General features: G+C 45.4%; 1 long non-coding RNA gene across 1 annotated transcript in view; it reads left to right on the plus strand.

Annotated features, from left to right (window-relative positions):
* Nucleotides 1-19905, plus strand: part of LOC125774483 (uncharacterized) — an 82461-nt gene that overhangs the window by 40690 nt on the left and 21866 nt on the right. The window contains exon 2 of the long non-coding RNA XR_007420959.1: nucleotides 8861-9126. This is a non-coding gene — a long non-coding RNA (uncharacterized LOC125774483). The remainder of the gene's footprint in view (nucleotides 1-8860; nucleotides 9127-19905) is intronic.

Below are 19905 nucleotides of genomic sequence, written 5' to 3' on the forward strand. Positions count from 1 at the left end.
GTGTCTTGGCTAAGGTGTCTTGGCTAATGTGTCTTGACTAATGTGTCTTGGCTAAGGTGTCTTGGCTAATGTGTCTTGGCTAAGGTGTCTTGGCTAAGGTGTCTTGGCTAATGTGTCTTGGCTAATGTGTCTTGGCTAATGTGTCTTGGCTTATGTGTCTTGGCTAAGGTGTCTTGGCTTATGTGTCTTGGCTAATGTGTATCGGCTAAGGTGTCTTGGCTTATGTGTCTTGGCTAAGGTGTCTTGGCTAATGTGTCTTGGCTAAGGTGTCTTGGCTAATGTGTCTTGGCTAATGTGTCTTGGCTAAAGTGTCTTGGTTAATGTGTCTCGGCAAATGTGTCTTTTCTAATGTGTCTTTGCTAATGTGTCTTGGCTAATGTGTCTTGGCTAAGGTATCTTGGTCAATGTGTCTTGGCTAAGGTGTCTTGGCTAATGTGTCTTGGCTAATGTGTCTTGGCTTATGTGTCTTGGCTAAGGTGTCTTGGCTAATGTGTCTTGGTTAATGTGTCTTGGCTAAGGTGTCTTGGCTAAGGTGTCTTGGCTAATGTGTCTTGGCTAATGTGTCTTGGCTAAGGTGTCTTGGCTAAGGTGTCTTGGCTAATGTGTCTTGGCTAATGTGTCTTGGCTAATGTGTCTTGGCTAATGTGTCTTGGCTAAGGTGTCTTGGCTAATGTGTCTTGGCTAATGTGTCTTGGCTAAAGTGTCTTGGCTAATTTGTCTTGGCTAATGTGTCTCGGCTAATGTGTCTTTTCTAATGTGTCTTTGCTAATGTGTCTTGGCTAATGTGTCTTGGCTAAGGTGTCTTGGCTTATGTGTCCTGACTCATTTGTCTCGGCTAATGTGTCTTGGCTTATGTGTCTTGGCTAAGGTGTCTTGGCTTATGTGTCTTGGCTAATGTGTATCGGCTAAGGTGTCTTGGCTAATGTGTCTTGGCTAAGGTGTCTTGGCTAAAGTGTCTTGGCTAAGGTGTCTTGGCTAATGTGTCTTGACTAAGGTATCTTGGTCAATGTGTCTTGGCTAAGGTGTCTTGGCTAATGTGTCTTGGCTTATGTGTCTTGGCTTATGTGTCTTGGCTAAGGTGTCTTGGCTATTGTGTACTGACTAATGTGTCTTGGCTAAGGTGTCTTGGCTAATGTGTCTTGGCTAAGGTGTCTTGGCTAATGTGTCTTGGCTAAGGTGTCTTGGCTAATGTGTCTTGGCTAATGTGTCTTGGCTAATGTGTCTTGGTCAATGTGTCTTGGCTAAGGTGTCTTGGCTTATGTGTCTTGGCTAATGTGTATCGGCTAAGGTGTCTTGGCTAATGTGTCTTGGCTAAGGTGTCTTGGCTAATGTGTCTTGGCTAAGGTGTCTTGGCTAATGTGTCTTGGCTAAGGTATCTTGGACAATGTGTCTTGGCTAAGGTGTCTTGGCTAATGTGTCTTGGCTTATGTGTCTTGGCTTATGTGTCTTGGCTAAGGTGTCTTGGCTAATGTGTCTTGACTAATGTGTCTTGGCTAAGGTGTCTTGGCTAATGTGTCTTGGCCAATGTGTCTTGGCTAAGGTGTCTTGGCTAATGTATCTTGACTTATGTGTCTCGGCTAATGTGTCTTGGCTAATGTGTCTTGGCTTAGGTGTTTTGGCTAATGTGTCTTGGCTACGGTGTCTTAGCTAATGTGTCTTGGCTAATGTGTCTTTGCTAACGAGTCTTGGCTAAGGTGTCTTGGCTAATGTGTCTTGGCTAAGGTGTCTTGGCTAATGTGTCTTGGCTAATGTGTCTTGGCTTATGTGTCTTGGCTAATGTGTCTTGGCTAATGTGTCTTGGCTAAAGTGTCTTGGCTAATTTGTCTTGGCTAATGTGTCTCGGCTAATGTGTCTTTTCTAATGTGTCTTTGCTAATGTGTCTTGGCTAATGTGTCTTGGCTAAGGTGTCTTGGCTTATGTGTCTTGGCTAATGTGTATCGGCTAAGGTGTCTTGGCTAATGTGTCTTGGCTAAGGTGTCTTGGCTAAAGTGTCTTGGCTAAGGTGTCTTGGCTAATGTGTCTTGACTAAGGTATCTTGGTCAATGTGTCTTGGCTAAGGTGTCTTGGCTTATGTGTCTTGGCTAATGTGTCTTGGCTAATGTGTCTTGGCTAAGGTGTCTTGGCTATTGTGTACTGACTAATGTGTTTTGGCTAATGTGTCTTGGCTAAGGTGTCTTGGCTAATGTGTCTTGGTCAATGTGTCTTGGCTAAGGTGTCTTGGCTAATGTGTCTTGGCTTATGCGTCTTGGCTTATGTGTCTTGGCTAATGTGTCTTGGCTAAGGTGTCCTGGCTAATGTGTCTTGGCTAAGGTGTCCTGGCTAATGTGTCTTGGCTAATGTGTCTTGGCTTATGTGTCTTGGCTAATGTGTCTTGGCTAAGGTGTCCTGGCTAATGTGTCTTGGCTAAGGTGTCTTGGCTAATGTGTCTTGGCTAATGTGTCTTGGCTAATGTGTCTTGGCTAATGTGTCTTGGCTTATGTGTCTTGGCTAAGGTGTCTTGGCTTATGTGTCTTGGCTAATGTGTATCGGCTAAGGTGTCTTGGCTAATGTGTCTTGGCTAAGGTGTCTTGGCTAATGTGTCTTGGCTAAGGTGTCTTGGCTAATGTGTCTTGGCTAAGGTATCTTGGTCAATGTGTCTTGGCTAATGTGTCTTGGCTAAGGTGTCTTGGCTTATGTGTTTTGGCTTATGTGTCTTTTCTAAGGTGTCTTGGCTAATGTGTCTTGGCTAATGTGTCTTGGCTAATGTGTCTTGGCTTATGTGTCTTGGCTAATGTGTCTTGGCTAAGGTGTCTTGGCTAATGTGTCTTGGCTAATGTGTCTTGGCTAATGTGTCTTGGCTAATGTGTCTTGGCTAATGTGTCTTGGCTTATGTGTCTTGGCTAAGGTGTCTTGGCTAATGTGTCTTGGCTAATGTGTCTTGGCTAATGTGTCTTGGCTAATGTGTCTTGGCTTATGTGTCTTGGCTAATGTGTCTTGGCTAAGGTGTCTTGGCTAATGTGTCTTGGCTAATGTGTCTTGGCTAATGTGTCTTGGCTAATGTGTATCGGATAAGGTGTCTTGGCTAATGTGTCTTGGCTAAGGTGTCTTGGCTAATGTGTCTTGGCTAAGGTGTCTTGGCTAATGTGTCTTGGCTAATGTGTCTTGGCTTATGTGTCTTGGCTAATGTGTCTTGGCTAATGTGTCTTGGCTAAGGTGTTTTGGCTAATGTGTCTTGGCTAAGGTGTCTTGGCTAATGTGTCTTGGTCAATGTGTCTTGGCTAAGGTGTCTTGGCTAATGTGTCTTGGCTTATGTGTCTTGGCTTATGTGTCTTGGCTAAGGTGTCTTGGCTAATGTGTCTTGGCTTATGTGTCTTGGCTAATGTGTCTTGGCTAAGGTGTCTTGGCTAATGTGTCTTGGCTAAGGTGTCTTGGCTAATGTGTCTTGGCTAATGTGTCTTGGCTAAGGTGTCGTGGCTAATGTGTCTTGGCTAATGTGTCTTGGCTTATGTGTCTTGGCTAATGTGTCTTGGCTTATGTGTCTTGGCTAAGGTGTCTTGGCTTATGTGTCTTGGCTAATGTGTATCGGCTAAGGTGTCTTGGCTAATGTGTCTTGGCTAAGGTGTCTTGGCTAATGTGTCTTGGCTAAGGTGTCTTGGCTAATGTGTCTTGGCTAAGGTATCTTGGTCAATGTGTCTTGGCTAATGTGTCTTGGCTAATGTGTCTTGGCTAAGGTGTCTTGGCTAAGGTGTCTCGGCTAAGGTGTCTTGGCTAATGTGTCTTGGCTAAGGTGTCTTGGCTAATGTGTCTTGGCTAAGGTGTCTTGGCTAATGTGTCTTGGCTAAGGTATCTTGGTCAATGTGTCTTGGCTAAGGTGTCTTGGCTAATGTGTCTTGGCTTATGTGTCTTGGCTTATGTGTCTTGTCTAAGGTGTCTTGGCTAATGTGTCTTGACTAATGTGTCTTGGCTAAGGTGTCTTGGCTAATGTGTCTTGGCTAAGGTGTCTTGGCTAAGGTGTCTTGGCTAATGTGTCTTGGCTAAGGTGTCTTGGCTAATGTGTCTTGGCTAATGTGTCTTGGCTAAGGTGTCTTGGCTAATGTATCTTGACTTATGTGTCTCGGCTAATGTGTCTTGGCTAATGTGTCTTGGCTTAGGTGTTTTGGCTAATGTGTCTTGGCTACGGTGTCTTAGCTAATGTGTCTTGGCTAATGTGTCTTTGCTAACGAGTCTTGGCTAAGGTGTCTTGGCTAATGTGTTTTGGCTAAGGTGTCTTGGCTAATGTATCTTGGCTAATGTGTCTCGGCTTATGTGTCTTGGCTAATGTGTCTTGGCTAATGTGTCTTGGCTAAGGTGTTTTGGCTAAGGTGTCTTGGCTAAGGTGTCTTGGCTAATGTGTCTTGGTCAATGTGTCTTGGCTAAGGTGTCTTGGCTAATGTGTCTTGGCTTATGTGTCTTGGCTTATGTGTCTTGGCTAAGGTGTCTTGGCCAATGTGTCTTGACTAATGTGTCTTGGCTAAGGTGTCTTGGCTAATGTGTCTTGGCTAAGGTGTCTTGGCTAAGGTGTCTTGGCTAATGTGTCTTGGCTAATGTGTCTTGGCTAATGTGTCTTGGCTTATGTGTCTTGGCTAAGGTGTCTTGGCTTATGTGTCTTGGCTAATGTGTATCGGCTAAGGTGTCTTGGCTAATGTGTCTTGGCTAAGGTGTCTTGGCTAATGTGTCTTGGCTAAGGTGTCTTGGCTAATGTGTCTTGGCTAAGGTGTCTTGGCTAATGTGTCTTGGCTAATGTGTCTTGGCTAATGTGTCTTGGCTAATGTGTCTTGGCTAATGTGTCTGTGCTAAGGTGTTTTTTCTAATGTGTCTTGGCTAAGGTGTCTTGGCTAATGTTTCTTGGCTAATGTGTCTCGGGTAATGTGTCTTGGCTAAGGTGTCTTGGCTAATGTGTCTTGGCTAATGTATCTTGGCTAATGTGTCTCGGCTTATGTGTCTTGGCTAAGGTGTCTTGGCTAAGGTGTCTTGGCTAAGGTGTCTTGGCTAATGTGTCTTGGCTAATGTGTCTTGGCTTAGGTGTCTTAGCTCAAGGGTTTTGGCTAAGGTGTCTTGGCTAATGTGTCTCGGCTAATGTGTCTCGGCTAATGTATCTTTTCTAAGGTGTCTTGGTCAATGTGTCTTGGCTAAGGTGTCTTGGCTAATGTGTCTTGGCTAATGTGTCTTGGCTTATGTGTCTTGGCTAAGGTGTCTTGGCTAATGTGTCTTGGCTAATGTGTCTTGGCTAATGTGTCTTGGCTAATGTGTCTTGGCTAAGGTGTCTTGGCTAATGTGTCTTGGCTAAGGTATCTTGGTCAATGTGTCTTGGCTAATGTGTCTTGGCTAATGTGTCTTGGCTAATGTGTCTTGGCTAATGTGTCTTGGCTTATGTGTCTTGGCTAAGGTGTCTTGGCTAATGTGTCTTTGCTAATGTGTCTTGGCTAAGGTGTCTTGGCTAATGTGTCTTGGCTAATGTGTCTTGGCTTATGTGTCTTGGCTAAGGTGTCTTGGCTAATGTGTCTTGGCTAATGTGTCTTGGCTAATGTGTCTTGGCTAATGTGTCTTGGCTAATGTGTCTTGGCTAAAGTGTCTTGGCTAATGTGTCTTGGCTAATGTGTCTCGGCTAATGTGTCTTTTCTAATGTGTCTTTGCAAATGTGTCTTGGCTATTGTGTCTTAGCTAAGGTGTCTCGGCTAAGGTGTCTTGGCTAATGTGTCGTGGCTAATGTGTCTTGGCTAAGGTGTCTTGGCTAATGTGTCTTGGCTAATGTGTCTTGGCTAAGGTGTCTTGGCTAAAGCGTCTTGGCTAATGTGTCTTGGCTTATGTGTCTTGGCTAAGGTGTCTTGGCTAATGTGTCTTGACTAATGTGTCTTGGCTAAGGTGTCTTGGCTAATGTGTCTTGGCTAAGGTGTCTTGGCTAAGGTGTCTTGGCTAATGTGTCTTGGCTAATGTGTCTTGGCTAATGTGTCTTGGCTTATGAGTCTTGGCTAAGGTGTCTTGGCTTATGTGTCTTGGCTAATGTGTATCGGCTAAGGTGTCTTGGCTTATGTGTCTTGGCTAAGGTGTCTTGGCTAATGTGTCTTGGCTAAGGTGTCTTGGCTAATGTGTCTTGGCTAAGGTATCTTGGTCAATGTGTCTTGGCTAATGTGTCTTGGCTAACGTGTCTTCGCTTATGTGTTTTGGCTTATGTGTCTTTTCTAAGGTGTCTTGGCTAATGTGTCTTGACTAATTTGTCTTGGCTAAGGTGTCTTGGCTAATGTGTCTTGGCTAAGGTGTCTTGGCTAAGGTGTCTTGGCTAATGTGTCTTGGCTAATGTGTCTTGGCTAATGTGTCTTGGCTTATGTGTCTTGGCTAATGTGTATCGGCTAAGGTGTCTTGGCTAATGTGTCTTGGCTAAGGTGTCTTGGCTAATGTGTCTTGGCTAAGGTGTCTTGGCTAATGTGTCTTGGCTAAGGTATCTTGGTCAATGTGTCTTGGCTAAGGTGTCTTGGCTAATGTGTCTTGGCTAATGTGTCTTGGCTTATGTGTCTTGGCTAAGGTGTCTTGGCTAATGTGTCTTGGCTAATGTGTCTTGGCTAATGTGTCTTGGCTAAGGTGTCTTGGCTAATGTGTCTTGGCTAATGTGTCTTGGCTAATGTGTCTTGGCTAAGGTGTCTTGGCTAATGTGTCGTGGCTAATGTGTCTTGGCTAAGGTGTCTTGGCTTATGTGTCTTGGCTAAGGTGTCTTGGTTAATGTGTCTTGGCTAATGTGTCTTGGCTAAGGTGTCTTGGCTAATGTGTCTTGACTTATGTGGCTCGGCTAATGTGTCTTGGCTAATGTGTCTTGGCTTAGGTGTTTTGGCTAATGTGTCTTGGCTACGGTGTCTTAGCTAATGTGTCTTGGCTAATGTGTCTTTGCTAACGAGTCTTGGCTAAGGTGTCTTGGCTAATGTGTCTTGGCTAAGGTGTCTTGGCTAAGGTGTCTTGGCTAATGCGTCTTGGCTTATGTGTCTTGGCTAATGTGTCTTGGCTAATGTGTCTTGGCTAAGGTGTTTTGGCTAATGTGTCTTGGCTAAGGTGTCTTGGCTAATGTGTCTTGGCTAATGTGTCTTGGCTAATGTGTCTTGGCTAAGGTGTCTTGGCTAATGTGTCTTGGCTATTGTGTCTTGGCTAATGTGTCTATGCTAAGGTGTCTTGGCTAAGGTGTCTTGGCTAATGTGTCTTGGCTAATGTGTCTTGGTTAATGTGTCTTGGCTAAGGTGTCTTTGCTAAGGTGTCTTGGCTAAGGTGTCTTGGCTAATGTGTCTTGGCTAAGGTGTCTTGGCTAATGTGTCTTGGCTTATGTGTCTTCGCTAATGTGTCTTGGCTTATGTGTCTTGGCTAAGGTGTCTTGGCTAAGGTGTCTTGGCTAATGTGTCTTGGCTAATGTGTCTTGGCTAACGTGTGTTGGCTAAGGTGTCTTAGCTAAATTGTCTTGGCTAAGGTGTCTTGGCTAAGGAGTCTTGGCTAATGTGTCTTGGCTAATGTGTCTCGGCTAATGTGTCTTGGCTAAGGTGTCTTGGCTAAGGTGTCTTGGCTAAGGTGTCTTGGCTAAGGTGTCTTGGCTAAGGTGTCTTGGCTAAGGTGTCTTGGCTAATGTGTCTTGTCTAAGGTGTCTTGGCTAAGGTGTCGTGGCTAAGGTGTCTTCGCTAAGGTGTCTTGGCTTATGGGTCTTGGCTAATGTGTCTTGGCTAAGGTGTCTTGGCTAATGTGTCTTGGCTAATGTGTCTTGGCTAAGGTGTCTTAGCTAAGGTGTTTTGGCTAAAGTGTCTTGGCTAATGTGTCTTGGCTTATGTGTCTCGGCTAATGAGTCTTGGCTAAGGTGTCTTGGTCAATATGTCTTGGCTAATGTGTCTTGGCTTATGTGTCTTGCTTAAGGTGTCTTGGCTAATGTGTCTCAGCTAATGTGTATCGGCTAAGGTGTCTTGGCTAATGTGTCTTGGCTAAGGTGTCTTGGCTAATGTGTCTTGGCTAAGGTGTCTTGGCTAATGTGTCTTGGCTAAGGTGTCTTGGCTAATGTGTCTTGGCTAATGTGTCTTGGCTTATGTGTCTTGGCTAAGGTGTCTTGGCTAATGTGTATCGGCTAAGGTGTCTTGGCTAATGTGTCTTGGCTAAGGTGTCTTGGCTAATGTGTCTTGGCTAAGGTGTCTTGGCTAATGTGTCTTGGCTAAGGTATCTTGGTCAATGTGTCTTGGCTAAGGTGTCTTGGCTAATGTGTCTTGGCTAATGTGTCTTGGCTAAGGTGTCTTGGCTAATGTGTCTTGGCTAAGGTGTCTTGGCTAAGGTGTCTTGGCTAATGTGTCTTGGCTAATGTGTCTTGGCTAAGGTGTCTTGGCTAATGTGTCTTGGCTAATGTGTCTTGGTCAATGTGTCTTGGCTAAGGTGTCTTGGCTAATGTGTCTTGGCTTATGTGTCTTGGCTTATGTGTCTTGGCTAATGTGTCTTGGCTTTTGTGTAGGCTAATGTGTCTCGGCTAATGTGTCTTGGCTAAGGTGTCTTGGTCAATGTGTCTTGGCTAATGTGTCTTGGCTTATGTGTCTTGGCTAAGGTGTCTTGGCTAATGTGTCTCAGCTAAAGTGTCTTGGCTAAGGTGTCTTGGCTAATGTGTCTTGGCTAAGGTGTCTTGGCTAAGGTGTCTTGTCTAAGGTGTCTTGGCTAAGGTGTCTTGGCTAAGGTGTCTTCGCTAAGGTGTCTTGGCTTATGGGTCTTGGCTAATGTGTTTTGTCTAAGGTGTCTTGGCTAATGTGTCTTGGCTAATGTGTCTTGGCTAATGTGTCTCGGCTAATGTGTCTTGGCTAAGGTGTCTTGGCTAATGTGTCTTGGCTAATGTGTATCGGCTAAGGTGTCTTGGCTAATGTGTCTTGGCTAAGGTGTCTTGGCTAATGTGTCTTGGCTAAGGTGTCTTGGCTAAAGTGTCTTGGCTAAGGTATCTTGGTCAATGTGTCTTGGCTAAGGTGTCTTGGCTAATGTGTCTTGGCTAATGTGTCTTGGCTAATGTGTCTTGGCTTATGTGTCTTGGCTAAGGTGTCTTGGCTAATGTGTCTTGGCTAATGTGTCTTGGCTAAGGTGTCTTGGCTAATGTGTCTTGGCTAAGGTGTCCTGGCTAAGGTGTCTTGGCTAATGTGTCTTGGCTAATGTGTCTTGGCTAAGGTGTCTTGGCTAATGTGTCTTGGCTAAGGTGTCTTGGCTAATGTGTCTTGGCTAATGTGTCTTGGCTAATGTGTCTTGGCTAATGTGTCTTGGCTAAGGTGTCTTGGTTAATGTGTCTTGGCTAATGTGTCTTGGCTAAGGTGTCTTGGCTAAGGTAACTCGGCTAATGTGTCTTGGCTAAGGTGTCTTGGCTAAGGTGTCTTGGCTAAGGTGTCTTAGCTAAGGTGTCTTGGCTAAGGTGTCTTGGCTAAGGTGTCTTGTCTAAGGTGTCTTGGCTAAGGTGTTTTGGCTAAGGTGTCTTCGCTAAGGTGTCTTGGCTTATGGGTCTTGGCTAATGTGTCTTGGCTAAGGTGTCTTGGCTAATGTGTCTTGGCTAATGTGTCTTGGCTAATGTGTCTCGGCTAATGTGTCTTCGCTAAGGTGTCTTGGCTAAGGTGTCTTGGCTAAGGTGTCTTGGCTAAGGTGTCTTGGCTAAGGTGTCTTGGCTAATGTGTCTTGGCTAATGTGTCTTGGCTAAGGTGTCTTAGCTAAAGTGTCTTGGCTAAAGTGTCTTGGCTAATGTGTAGGCTAATGTGTCTCGGCTAATGTGTCTTGGCTAAGGTGTCTTGGTCAATGTGTCTTGGCTAATGTGTCTTGGCTTATGTGTCTTGGCTAAGGTGTCTTGGCTAATGTGTCTCAGCTAATGTGTATCGGCTAAGGTGTCTTGGCTAATGTGTCTTGGCTTATGTGTCTTGGCTAATGTGTCTTGGCTAAGGTGTCTTGGCTTATGTGTCTTGGCTAAGGTATCTTGGTCAATGTGTCTTGGCTAAGGTGTCTTGGCTAATGTGTCTTGGCTAATGTGTCTTGGCTAATGTGTCTTGGCTAAGGTGTCTTGGCTTATGTGTCTTGGCTAATGTGTATCGGCTAAGGTGTCTCGGCTAATGTGTCTTGGCTTATGTGTCTTGGCTAATGTGTCTTGGCTTATGTGTCTTGGCTAAGGTGTCTTGGCTTATGTGTCTTGGCTAATGTGTATCGGCTAAGGTGTCTTGGCTAATGTGTCTTGGCTTATGTGTCTTGGCTAATGTGTCTTGGCTAAGGTGTCTTGGCTAATGTGTCTTGGCTAAGGTATCTTGGTCAATGTGTCTTGGCTAAGGTGTCTTGGCTAATGTGTCTTGGCTAATGTGTCTTGGCTAATGTGTCTTGGCTTATGTGTAGGCTAATGTGTCTCGGCTAATGTATCTTGGCTAAGGTGTCTTGGTCAATGTGTCTTGGCTAATGTGTCTTGGCTAATGTGTCTTGGCTAAGGTGTCTTGGCTAATGTGTCTTGGCTAAGGTATCTTGGTCAATGTGTCTTGGCTAATGTGTCTTGGCTAATGTGTCTTGGCTTATGTGTCTTGGCTAAGGTGTCTTGGCTTATGTGTCTTGGCTAATGTGTATCGACTAAGGTGTCTTGGCTAATGTGTCTTGGCTTATGCGTCTTGGCTAAGGTGTCTTGACTAAGGTGTCTTGGCTAATGTGTCTTGGCTAATGTGTCTTGGCTAATGTGTCTTGACTAATGTGTCTTGGCTAAGGTGTCTTGACTAAGGTGTCTTGGCTAAGGTGTCTTGGCTAATGTGTCTTGGCTAATGTGTCTTGGCTAATGTGTCTTGGCTTATGTGTCTTGGCTAAGGTGTCTTGCTTTATGTGTCTTGGCTAATGTGTATCGGCTAAGGTGTCTTGGCTAATGTGTCTTGGCTTATGTGTCTTGGCTAAGGTGTCTTGGCTAATGTGTCTTGGCTAATGTGTCTTGGCTAATGTGTCTTGGCTAATGTGTCTTGGCAAATGTGTCTTGGATAAGGTGTGTTGGCTAATGTGTCTTGGCTAATGTGTCTTGGCTAAGGTGTTTTGGTCAATGTGTCTTGGCTAAGGTGTCTTGGCTAATGTGTCTTGGCTAATGTGTCTTGGCTAATGTGTCTTGGCTTATGTGTCTTGGCTAATGTGTCTTGGCTAATGTGTCTTGGCTAATGTGTCTTGACTAATGTGTCTTGGCTAAGGTGTCTTGGCTAAGGTGTCTTGGCTAAGGTGTCTTATCTAAGGTGTCTTGGCTAATGTGTCTTGGCTAATGTGTCTTGGCTAATGTGTCTTGGCTTATGTGTCTTGGCTAAGGTGTCTTGGCTTATGTGTCTTGGCTAATGTGTCTCGGCTAAGGTGTCTTGGCTAATGTGCCTTGGCTTATGTGTCTTGGCTAAGGTGTCTTGGCTAATGTGTCTTGGCTAATGTGTCTTGGCTAATGTGTCTTGGCTAATGTGTCTTGGCAAATGTGTCTTGGATAAGGTGTGTTGGCTAATGTGTCTTGGCTAATGTGTCTTGGCTAAGGTGTCTTGGTCAATGTGTCTTGGCTAAGGTGTCTTGGCTAATGTGTCTTGGCTAATGTGTCTTGGCTAATGTGTCTTGGCTTATGTGTAGGCTAATGTGTCTCGGCTAATGTATCTTGGCTAAGGTGTCTTGGTCAATGTGTCTTGGCTAATGTGTCTTGGCTAATGTGTCTTGGCTAAGGTATCTTGGTCAATGTGTCTTGGCTAAGGTGTCTTGGCTAATGTGTCTTGGCTAATGTGTCTTGGCTAATGTGTCTTGGCTAATGTGTCTTGGCTAATGTGTCTTGGCTTATGTGTAGGCTAATGTGTCTCGGCTAATGCATCTTGGCTAAGGTGTCTTGGTCAATGTGTCTTGGCTAATGTGTCTTGGCTTATGTGTCTTGGCTAAGGTGTCTTGGCTAATGTGTCTCAGCTAAAGTGTCTTGGCTAATGTGTCTTGGCTAAGGTGTCTTGGCTAAGGTGTCTTGGCTAAGGTGTCTTGTCTAAGGTGTCTTGGCTAAGGTGTCTTGGCTAATGTGTCTTGGCTAATGTGTCTTGGCTAATGTGTCTTGGCTAAGGTGTCTTGGCTAAGGTGTCTCGGCTAATGTGTCGTGGCTAAGGTGTCTTGGCTAAGGTGTCTTGGCTAATGTGTCTTTGCTAATGTGTCTTGGCTAATGTGTCTTGGCTTATGTGTAGGCTAATGTGTCTCGGCTAATGTGTCTTGGCTAAGGTGTCTTTTATTCAATGTGTCTTGGCTAATGTGTCTTGGCTTATGTGTCTTGGCTAAGGTGTCTTGGCTAATGTGTCTCAGCTAAAGTGTCTTGGCTAAGGTGTCTTGGCTAAGGTGTCTTGGCTAAGGTATCTTGGACAATGTGTCTTGGCTAAGGTGTCTTGGCTAATGTGTCTTGGCTAATGTGTCTTGGCTTATGTGTAGGCTAATGTGTCTCGGCTAATGTATCTTGGCTAAGGTGTCTTGGTCAATGTGTCTTGGCTAATGTGTCTTGGCTTATGTGTCTTGGCTAAGGTGTCTTGGCTAATGTGTCTCAGCTAAAGTGTCTTGGCTAAGGTGTCTTGGCTAAGGTGTCTTGGCTAAGGTGTCTTGGCTAAGGTGTCTTGTCTAAGGTGTCTTGGCTAAGGTGTCTTGGCTAATGTGTCTTGGCTAATGTGTCTTGGCTAATGTGTCTCGGCTAATGTGTCTTGGCTAAGGTGTCTTGGCTTATGTGTCTTGGCTAATGTGTATCGGCTAAGGTGTCTTGGCTAATGTGTCTTGGCTAAGGTGTCTTGGCTAATGTGTCTTGGCTAAGGTGTCTTGGCTAATGTGTCTTGGCTAAGGTAACTTGGTCAATGTGTCTTGGCTAAGGTGTCTTGGCTAATGTGTCTTGGCTAATGTGTCTTGGCTAATGTGTCTTGGCTTATGTGTCTTGGCTAAGGTGTCTTGGCTAATGTGTCTTGGCTAATGTGTCTTGGCTAAGGTGTCTTGGCTAATGTGTCTTGGCTAAGGTGTCTTGGCTAAGGTGTCTTGGCTAATGTGTCTTGGCATATGTGTCTTGGCTAAGGTGTCTTGGCTAAGGTGTCTTGGCTAATGTGTCTTGGCTAATGTGTCTTGGCTAAGGTGTCTTAGCTAAAGTGTCTTGGCTAAAGTGTCTTGGCTAATGTGTCTTGGCTAATGTGTAGGCTAATGTGTCTCGGCTAAGGTGTCTTGGAAAAGGTGTCTTGGTCAATGTGTCTTGGCTAATGTGTCTTGGCTTATGTGTCTCGGCTAAGGTGTCTTGGCTAAGGTGTCTTCGCTAAGGTGTCTTGGCTTATGGGTCTTGGCTAATGTGTCTTGGCTAAGGTGTCTTGGCTAATGTGTCTTGGCTAATGTGTCTTGGCTAATGTGTCTCGGCTAATGTGTCTCGGCTAAGGTGTCTTGGCTAATGTGTCTTGGCTAATGTGTCTTGGCTAATGTGTCTTGGCTAATGTGTCTTGGCTAAGGTGTCTTGGCTAAGGTGTCTTGGCTAAGGTGTCTTGGCTAAGGTGTCTTGGCTTATGTGTCTTGGCTAATGTGTCTCGGCTAAGGTGTCTTTGCTAAGGTGTCTTGGCTAAGGTGTCTTGGCTAATGTGTCTTGGCTAATGTGTCTTGGCTAATGTGTCTCGGCTAATGTGTCTCGGCTAAGGTGTCTTGGCTAAGGTGTCTTGGCTAATGTGCCTTGGCTAATGTGTCTTGGCTAATGTGTCTTGGCTAATGTGTCTCGGCTAATGTACCTTGGCTAAGGTGTCTTGGCTAAGGTGTCTTGGCTAAGGTGTCTTGGCTAATGTGTCTTGGCTAATGTGTCTTGGCTAATGTGTCTTGGCTAATGTGTCTTGGCTAATGTGTCTTGGCTAAGGTGTCTTTGCTTATGTGTCTTGCCTAATGTGTCTTGGCTAATGTACCTTGGCTAAGGTGTCTTGGCTAATGTGTCTTGGCTAAGGTGTCTTGGCTAAGGTGTCTTGGCTAAGGTGTCTTGGCTAATGTGTCTTGGCTAAGGTGTCTTGGCTAAGGTATCTTGGCTAAGGTGTCTTGGCTAATGTGTCTTGGCTAAGGTGTCTTGGCTAATGTGTCTTGGCTAATGTGTCTTGGCTAAGGTGTCTTTGCTAAGGTGTCTTGGCTAATGTGTCTTGGCTAATGTGTCTTGGCTAATGTGTCTTGGCTTATGTGTCTTGGCTAATGTGTCTTGGCTAAGGTGTCTTGGCTAAGGTGTCTTGGCTAAGGTGTCTTGGCTAAGGAGTCTTGGCTAAGGTGTCTTGGCTAAGGTGTCTTGGCTAAGGTGTCTTGGCTAATGTGTCTTGGCTAAGGTGTCTTGGCTAATGTGTCATGGCTAAGGTGTCTTGGCTAAGATGTCTTGGCTAATGTGTCTTGGCTAATGTGTCTCGGCTAATGTGTCTTGGCTAAGGTGTTTCGGCTAATGTGTCTCGGCTAATGTGTCTTGGCTAAGGTGTCTTGGCTAATGTGTCTTGGCTAAGGTGTCTTGGCTAATGTGTCATGGCTAATGTGTCTTGGCTAAGGTGTCTTGGCTAAGGTGTCTTGGCTAAGATGTCTTGGCTAATGTGTCTTGGCTAAGGTGTCTTGGCTAATGTGTCTTGGCTAAGGTGTCTTGGCTAATGTGTCTTTGTTAAGGTGTCTTGGCTAATGTGTCTTGGCTAATGAGTCTTGGCTAAGGTGTCTTGGCTAAGGTGTCTTAGCTAAGGTGTCTTGGCAAATGTGTCTTGGCAAATGTGTCTTGGCTAATGTGTCTTGGCTAATGTGTCTTGGCTAAGGTGTCTTGGCTAAGGTGTCTTGGCTAAGGTGTCTTGGCTAATGTGTCTTGGCTAAGGTGTCTTGGCTAAGGTGTCTTGGCTAATGTGTCTTGGCTAAGGAGTCTTGGCTAAGGTGTCTTGGCTAAGGTGTCTTGGCTAAGGTGTCTTGGCTAATGTGTCTTGGCTAAGGTGTCTTGGCTAATGTGTCATGGGTAAGGTGTCTTGGCTAAGATGTCTTGGCTAATGTGTCTTGGCTAATGTGTCTCGGCTAATGTGTCTTGGCTAAGGTGTTTCGGCTAATGTGTCTCGGCTAATGTGTCTTGGCTAAGGTGTCTTGGCTAATGTGTCTTGGCTAAGGTGTCTTGGCTAATGTGTCATGGCTAATGTGTCTTGGCTAAGATGTCTTGGCTAATGTGTCTTGGCTAATGTGTCTCGGCTAATGTGTCTTGGCTAATGTGTCTTGGCTAATGTGTCTTGGCTAAGGTGTCTTGGCTTAGGTGTCTTGGCTAAGGTGTCTTGGCTAAGGTGTCTTGGCTAATGTGTCTCGGCTAATGTGTCTTGGCTAAGGTGTCTCGGATAATGTGTCTTGGCTAAGGTGTCTTGGCTAATGTGTCTTGACTATGGTTTCTTGGCTAAGGTGTCTTGGCTAAGATGTCTTGGCTAATGTGTCTTGGCTAAGGTGTCTCGGCTAATGTGTCTTGGCTAATGTGTCTTGGCTAATGTGTCTTGGCTAAGGTGTCTTGGCTTAGGTGTCTTGGCTAAGGTGTTTGGCTAATGTGTCTTGGCTAATGTGTCTTGGCTAATGTGTCTTGGCTAATGTGTCTTGGCTATTGTGTCTTGGCTAATGTGTCTTGGCTAATGTGTCTTGGCTAAGGTGTCTTGGCTAATGTGTCTTGGCTAATGTGTCTTGGCTAAGGTGTTTCGGCTAATGTGTCTTGGCTAATGTGTCTTGGCTAATGTGTCTTGGCTAAGGTGTCTTTGCTAAGGTGTCTTGGCTAATGTGTCTTGGCTAAGGTGTCTTGGCTAAGGTGTCTTGGCTAATGTGTCTTGGCTAAGGTGTCTTGGCTAAGGTGTCTTGGCTAATGTGTCTTGGCTAAGGAGTCTTGGCTAAGGTGTCTTGGCTAAGGTGTCTTGGCTAAGGTGTCTTGGCTAATGTGTCTTGGCTAAGGTGTCTTGGCTAATGTGTCATGGCTAAGGTGTCTTGGCTAAGATGTCTTGGCTAATGTGTCTTGGCTAATGTGTCTCGGCTAATGTGTCTTGGCTAATGTGTCTTGGCTAATGTGTCTTGGCTAAGGTGTCTTGGCTTAGGTGTCTTGGCTAAGGTGTCTTGGCTAAGGTGTCTTGGCTAATGTGTCATGGCTAATGTGTCTTGGCTAAGATGTCTTGGCTAATGTGTCTTGGCTAATGTGTCTCGGCTAATGTGTCTTGGCTAATGTGTCTTGGCTAATGTGTCTTGGCTAAGGTGTCTTGGCTTAGGTGTCTTGGCTAAGGTGTCTTGGCTAAGGTGTCTTGGCTAATGTGTCTCGGCTAATGTGTCTTGGCTAAGGTGTCTTGGCTAATGTGTCTTGGCTAAGGTGTCTTGGCTAAGGTGTCTCGGATAATGTGTCTTGGCTAAGGTGTCTTGGCTAATGTGTCTTGGCTAATGTGTCATGGCTAAGGTGTCTTGGCTAAGATGTCTTGGCTAATGTGTCTTGGCTAAGGTGTCTCGGCTAATGTGTCTTGGCTAATGTGTCTTGGCTAATGTGTCTTGGCTAAGGTGTCTTGGCTTAGGTGTCTTGGCTAAGGTGTTTGGCTAATGTGTCTTGGCTAATGTGTCTTGGCTAATGTGTCTTGGCTATTGTGTCTTGGCTAAGGTGTCTTGGCTAATGTGTCTTGGCTAAGGTGTCTTGGCTAATGTGTCTTGGCTAATGTGTCTTGGCTAAGGTGTTTCGGCTAATGTGTCTCGGCTAATGTGTCTTGGCTAATGTGTCTTGGCTAAGGTGTCTTTGCTAAGGTGTCTTGGCTAATGTGTCTTGGCTAATGTGTCTTGGCTAAGGTGTCTTGGCTAAAATGTCTTAGCTAAGGTGTCTTGGCAAATGTGTCTTGGCAAATGTGTCTTGGCTATGGTGTCTTGGCTATGGTGTCTTGGCTAAGGTGTCTTGGCTAAGGTGTCTTGGCTAAGGTGTCTTGGCTAATGTGTCTTGGCTAATGTGTCTTGGCTAAGGTGTCTTGGCTAATGTGTCTTGGCTAAGGAGTCTTGACTAAGGTGTCTTGGCTAAGGTGTCTTGGCTAATGTGTCTTGGCTAAGGTGTCTTGGCTAAGGTGTCTTGGCTAAGGTGTCTTGGCTAATGTGTCTTGGCTAAGGTGTCTTGGCTAATGTGTCTTGGTTAAGGTGTCTTGGCTAATGTGTCTTGGCTAATGAGTCTTGGCTAAGGTGTCTTGGCTAAGGTGTCTTGGCTAATGTGTCATGGCTAAGGTGTCTTGGCTAAGATGTCTTGGCTAATGTGTCTTGGCTAATGTGTCTCGGCTAATGTGTCTTGGCTAATGTGTCTTGGCTAATGTGTCTTGGCTAAGGTGTCTTGGCTTAGGTGTCTTGGCTAAGGTGTCTTGGCTAAGGTGTCTTGGCTAATGTGTCTTGGCTAATGTGTCTTGGCTAAGGTGTCTTTGCTAAGGTGTCTTGGCTAATGTGTCTTGGCTAAGGTGTCTTGGCTAAGGTGTCTTGGCTAAGATGTCTTGGCTAATGTGTCTTGGCTAAGGTGTCTTGGCTAATGTGTCTTGGCTAAGGTGTCTTGGCTAATGTGTCTTGGTTAAGGTGTCTTGGCTAATGTGTCTTGGCTAATGAGTCTTGGCTAAGGTGTCTTGGCTAATGTGTCTTGGCTAATGTGTCATGGCTAAGGTGTCTTGGCTAAGATGTCTTGGCTAATGTGTCTTGGCTAATGTGTCTCGGCTAATGTGTCTTGGCTAATGTGTCTTGGCTAATGTGTCTTGGCTAAGGTGTCTTGGCTTAGGTGTCTTGGCTAAGGCGTCTTGGCTAATGTGTCTTGGCTAATGTGTCTCGGCTAATGTGTCTTGGCTAATGTGTCTTGGCTAATGTGTCTTGGCTAAGGTGTCTTGGCTAATGTGTCTTGGCTAAGGTGTCTTGGCTAAGATGTCTTGGCTAATGTGTCTTGGCTAATGTGTCTCGGCTAATGTGTCTTGGCTAATGTGTCTTGGCTAATGTGTCTTGGCTAAGGTGTCTTGGCTAAGGTGTCTTGGCTAAGGTGTCTTGGCTAAGGTGTCTTAGCTAAGATGTCTTGGCTAATGTGTTTTGGCTAAGATGTCTTGGCTAATGTGTCTTGGCTAAGGTGTCTTGGCTAAGGTGTCTTGGCTAAGGTGTCTTGGCTAAGGTGTCTTGGCTAAGGTGTCTTGGCTAATGTGTCTTGGCTAAGGTGTCTTGGCTAAGGTGTCTTGGCTAAGGTGTCTTGGCTAAGGTGTCTTGGCTAAGGTGTCTTGGCTAATGTGTCTTGGCTAATGTGTCTTGGCTAAGGTGTCTTGGCTAAGGTGTCTTGGCTAAGGTGTCTTGGCTAAGGTGTCTTGGCTAAGGTGTCTTGGCTAATGTGTCTTGGCTAAGGTGTCTTGGCTAATGTGTCTCGGCTAAGGTGTCTTGGCTAAGGTGTCTTGGCTAAGGTGTCTCGGCTAATGTGTCTTGGCTAAGGTGTCTTAGCTTAGGTGTCTTGGCTTATGTGTTTTGGCTAAGGTGTCTTGGCTAATGTGTCTTGGCTAAGGTGTCTTGGCTAAGGTGTCTTGGCTAGGGTGTCTTGGCTAAGGTGTCTTGGCTAAGGTGTCTTGGCTAAGGTGTCTTGGCTAAGGTGTCTTGGCTAAGGTGTCTTGGCTAAGGTGTCTTGGCTAATGTGTCTTGGCTAAGGTGTCTTGGCTAATGTGTCTCGGCTAAGGTGTCTTGGCTAAGGTGTCTTGGCTAATGTGTCTTGGCTAAAGTGTCTTGGCTAAAGTGTCTCGGCTAAGGTGCCTCGGCTAATTTGTCTTGGCTAAGGTGTCTTAGCTAAGATGTCTTGGCTAATGTGTTTTGGCTAAGGTGTCTTGGCTAATGTGTCTTGGCTAAGGTGTCTTGGCTAAGGTGTCTTGGCTAAGGTGTCTTGGCTAAGGTGTCTTGGCTAAGGTGTCTTGGCTAATGTGTCTTGGCTAAGGTGTCTTGGCTAAGGTGTCTTGGCTAAGGTGTCTTAGCTAAGATGTCTTGGCTAATGTGTTTTGGCTAAGATGTCTTGGCTAATGTGTCTTGGCTAAGGTGTCTTGGCTAAGGTGTCTTGGCTAAGGTGTCTTGGCTAAGGTGTCTTGGCTAAGGTGTCTTGGCTAATGTGTCTTGGCTAAGGTGTCTTGGCTAAGGTGTCTTGGCTAAGGTGTCTTGGCTAAGGTGTCTTGGCTAAGGTGTCTTGGCTAATGTGTCTTGGCTAATGTGTCTTGGCTAAGGTGTCTTGGCTAAGGTGTCTTGGCTAAGGTGTCTTGGCTAAGGTGTCTTGGCTAAGGTGTCTTGGCTAATGTGTCTTGGCTAAGGTGTCTTGGCTAATGTGTCTCGGCTAAGGTGTCTTGGCTAAGGTGTCTTGGCTAAGGTGTCTCGGCTAATGTGTCTTGGCTAAGGTGTCTTAGCTTAGGTGTCTTGGCTTATGTGTTTTGGCTAAGGTGTCTTGGCTAATGTGTCTTGGCTAAGAGTCTTGGCTAAGGTGTCTTGGCTAATGTGTCTCGGCTAAAGTGTCTTGGCTAAGGTGTCTTGGCTAAGGTGTCTTGGCTAAGGTGTCTTGGCTAAGGTGTCTTGGCTAAGGTGTCTTGGCTAATGTGTCTTGGTTAAGGTGTCTTGGCTAATGTGTCTCGGCTAAGGTGTCTTGGCTAAGGTGTCTCGGCTAAGGTGCCTCGGCTAATTTGTCTTGGCTAAGGTGTCTTAGCTAAGATGTCTTGGCTAATGTGTTTTGGCTAAGGTGTCTTGGCTAATGTGTCTTGGCTAAGGTGTCTTGGCTAAGGTGTCTTGGCTAAGGTGTCTTGGCTAAGGTGTCTTGGCTAATGTGTCTTGGCTAAGGTGTCTTGGCTAAGGTGTCTTGGCTAAGGTGTCTTAGCTAAGATGTCTTGGCTAATGTGTTTTGGCTAAGATGTCTTGGCTAATGTGTCTTGGCTAAGGTGTCTTGGCTAAGGTGTCTTGGCTAAG

The sequence above is a fragment of the Anopheles funestus genome, unplaced genomic scaffold (assembly GCF_943734845.2).
Source record: "Anopheles funestus unplaced genomic scaffold, idAnoFuneDA-416_04 scaffold_12_ctg1, whole genome shotgun sequence".
Classification (NCBI taxonomy): domain Eukaryota; kingdom Metazoa; phylum Arthropoda; class Insecta; order Diptera; family Culicidae; genus Anopheles; species Anopheles funestus.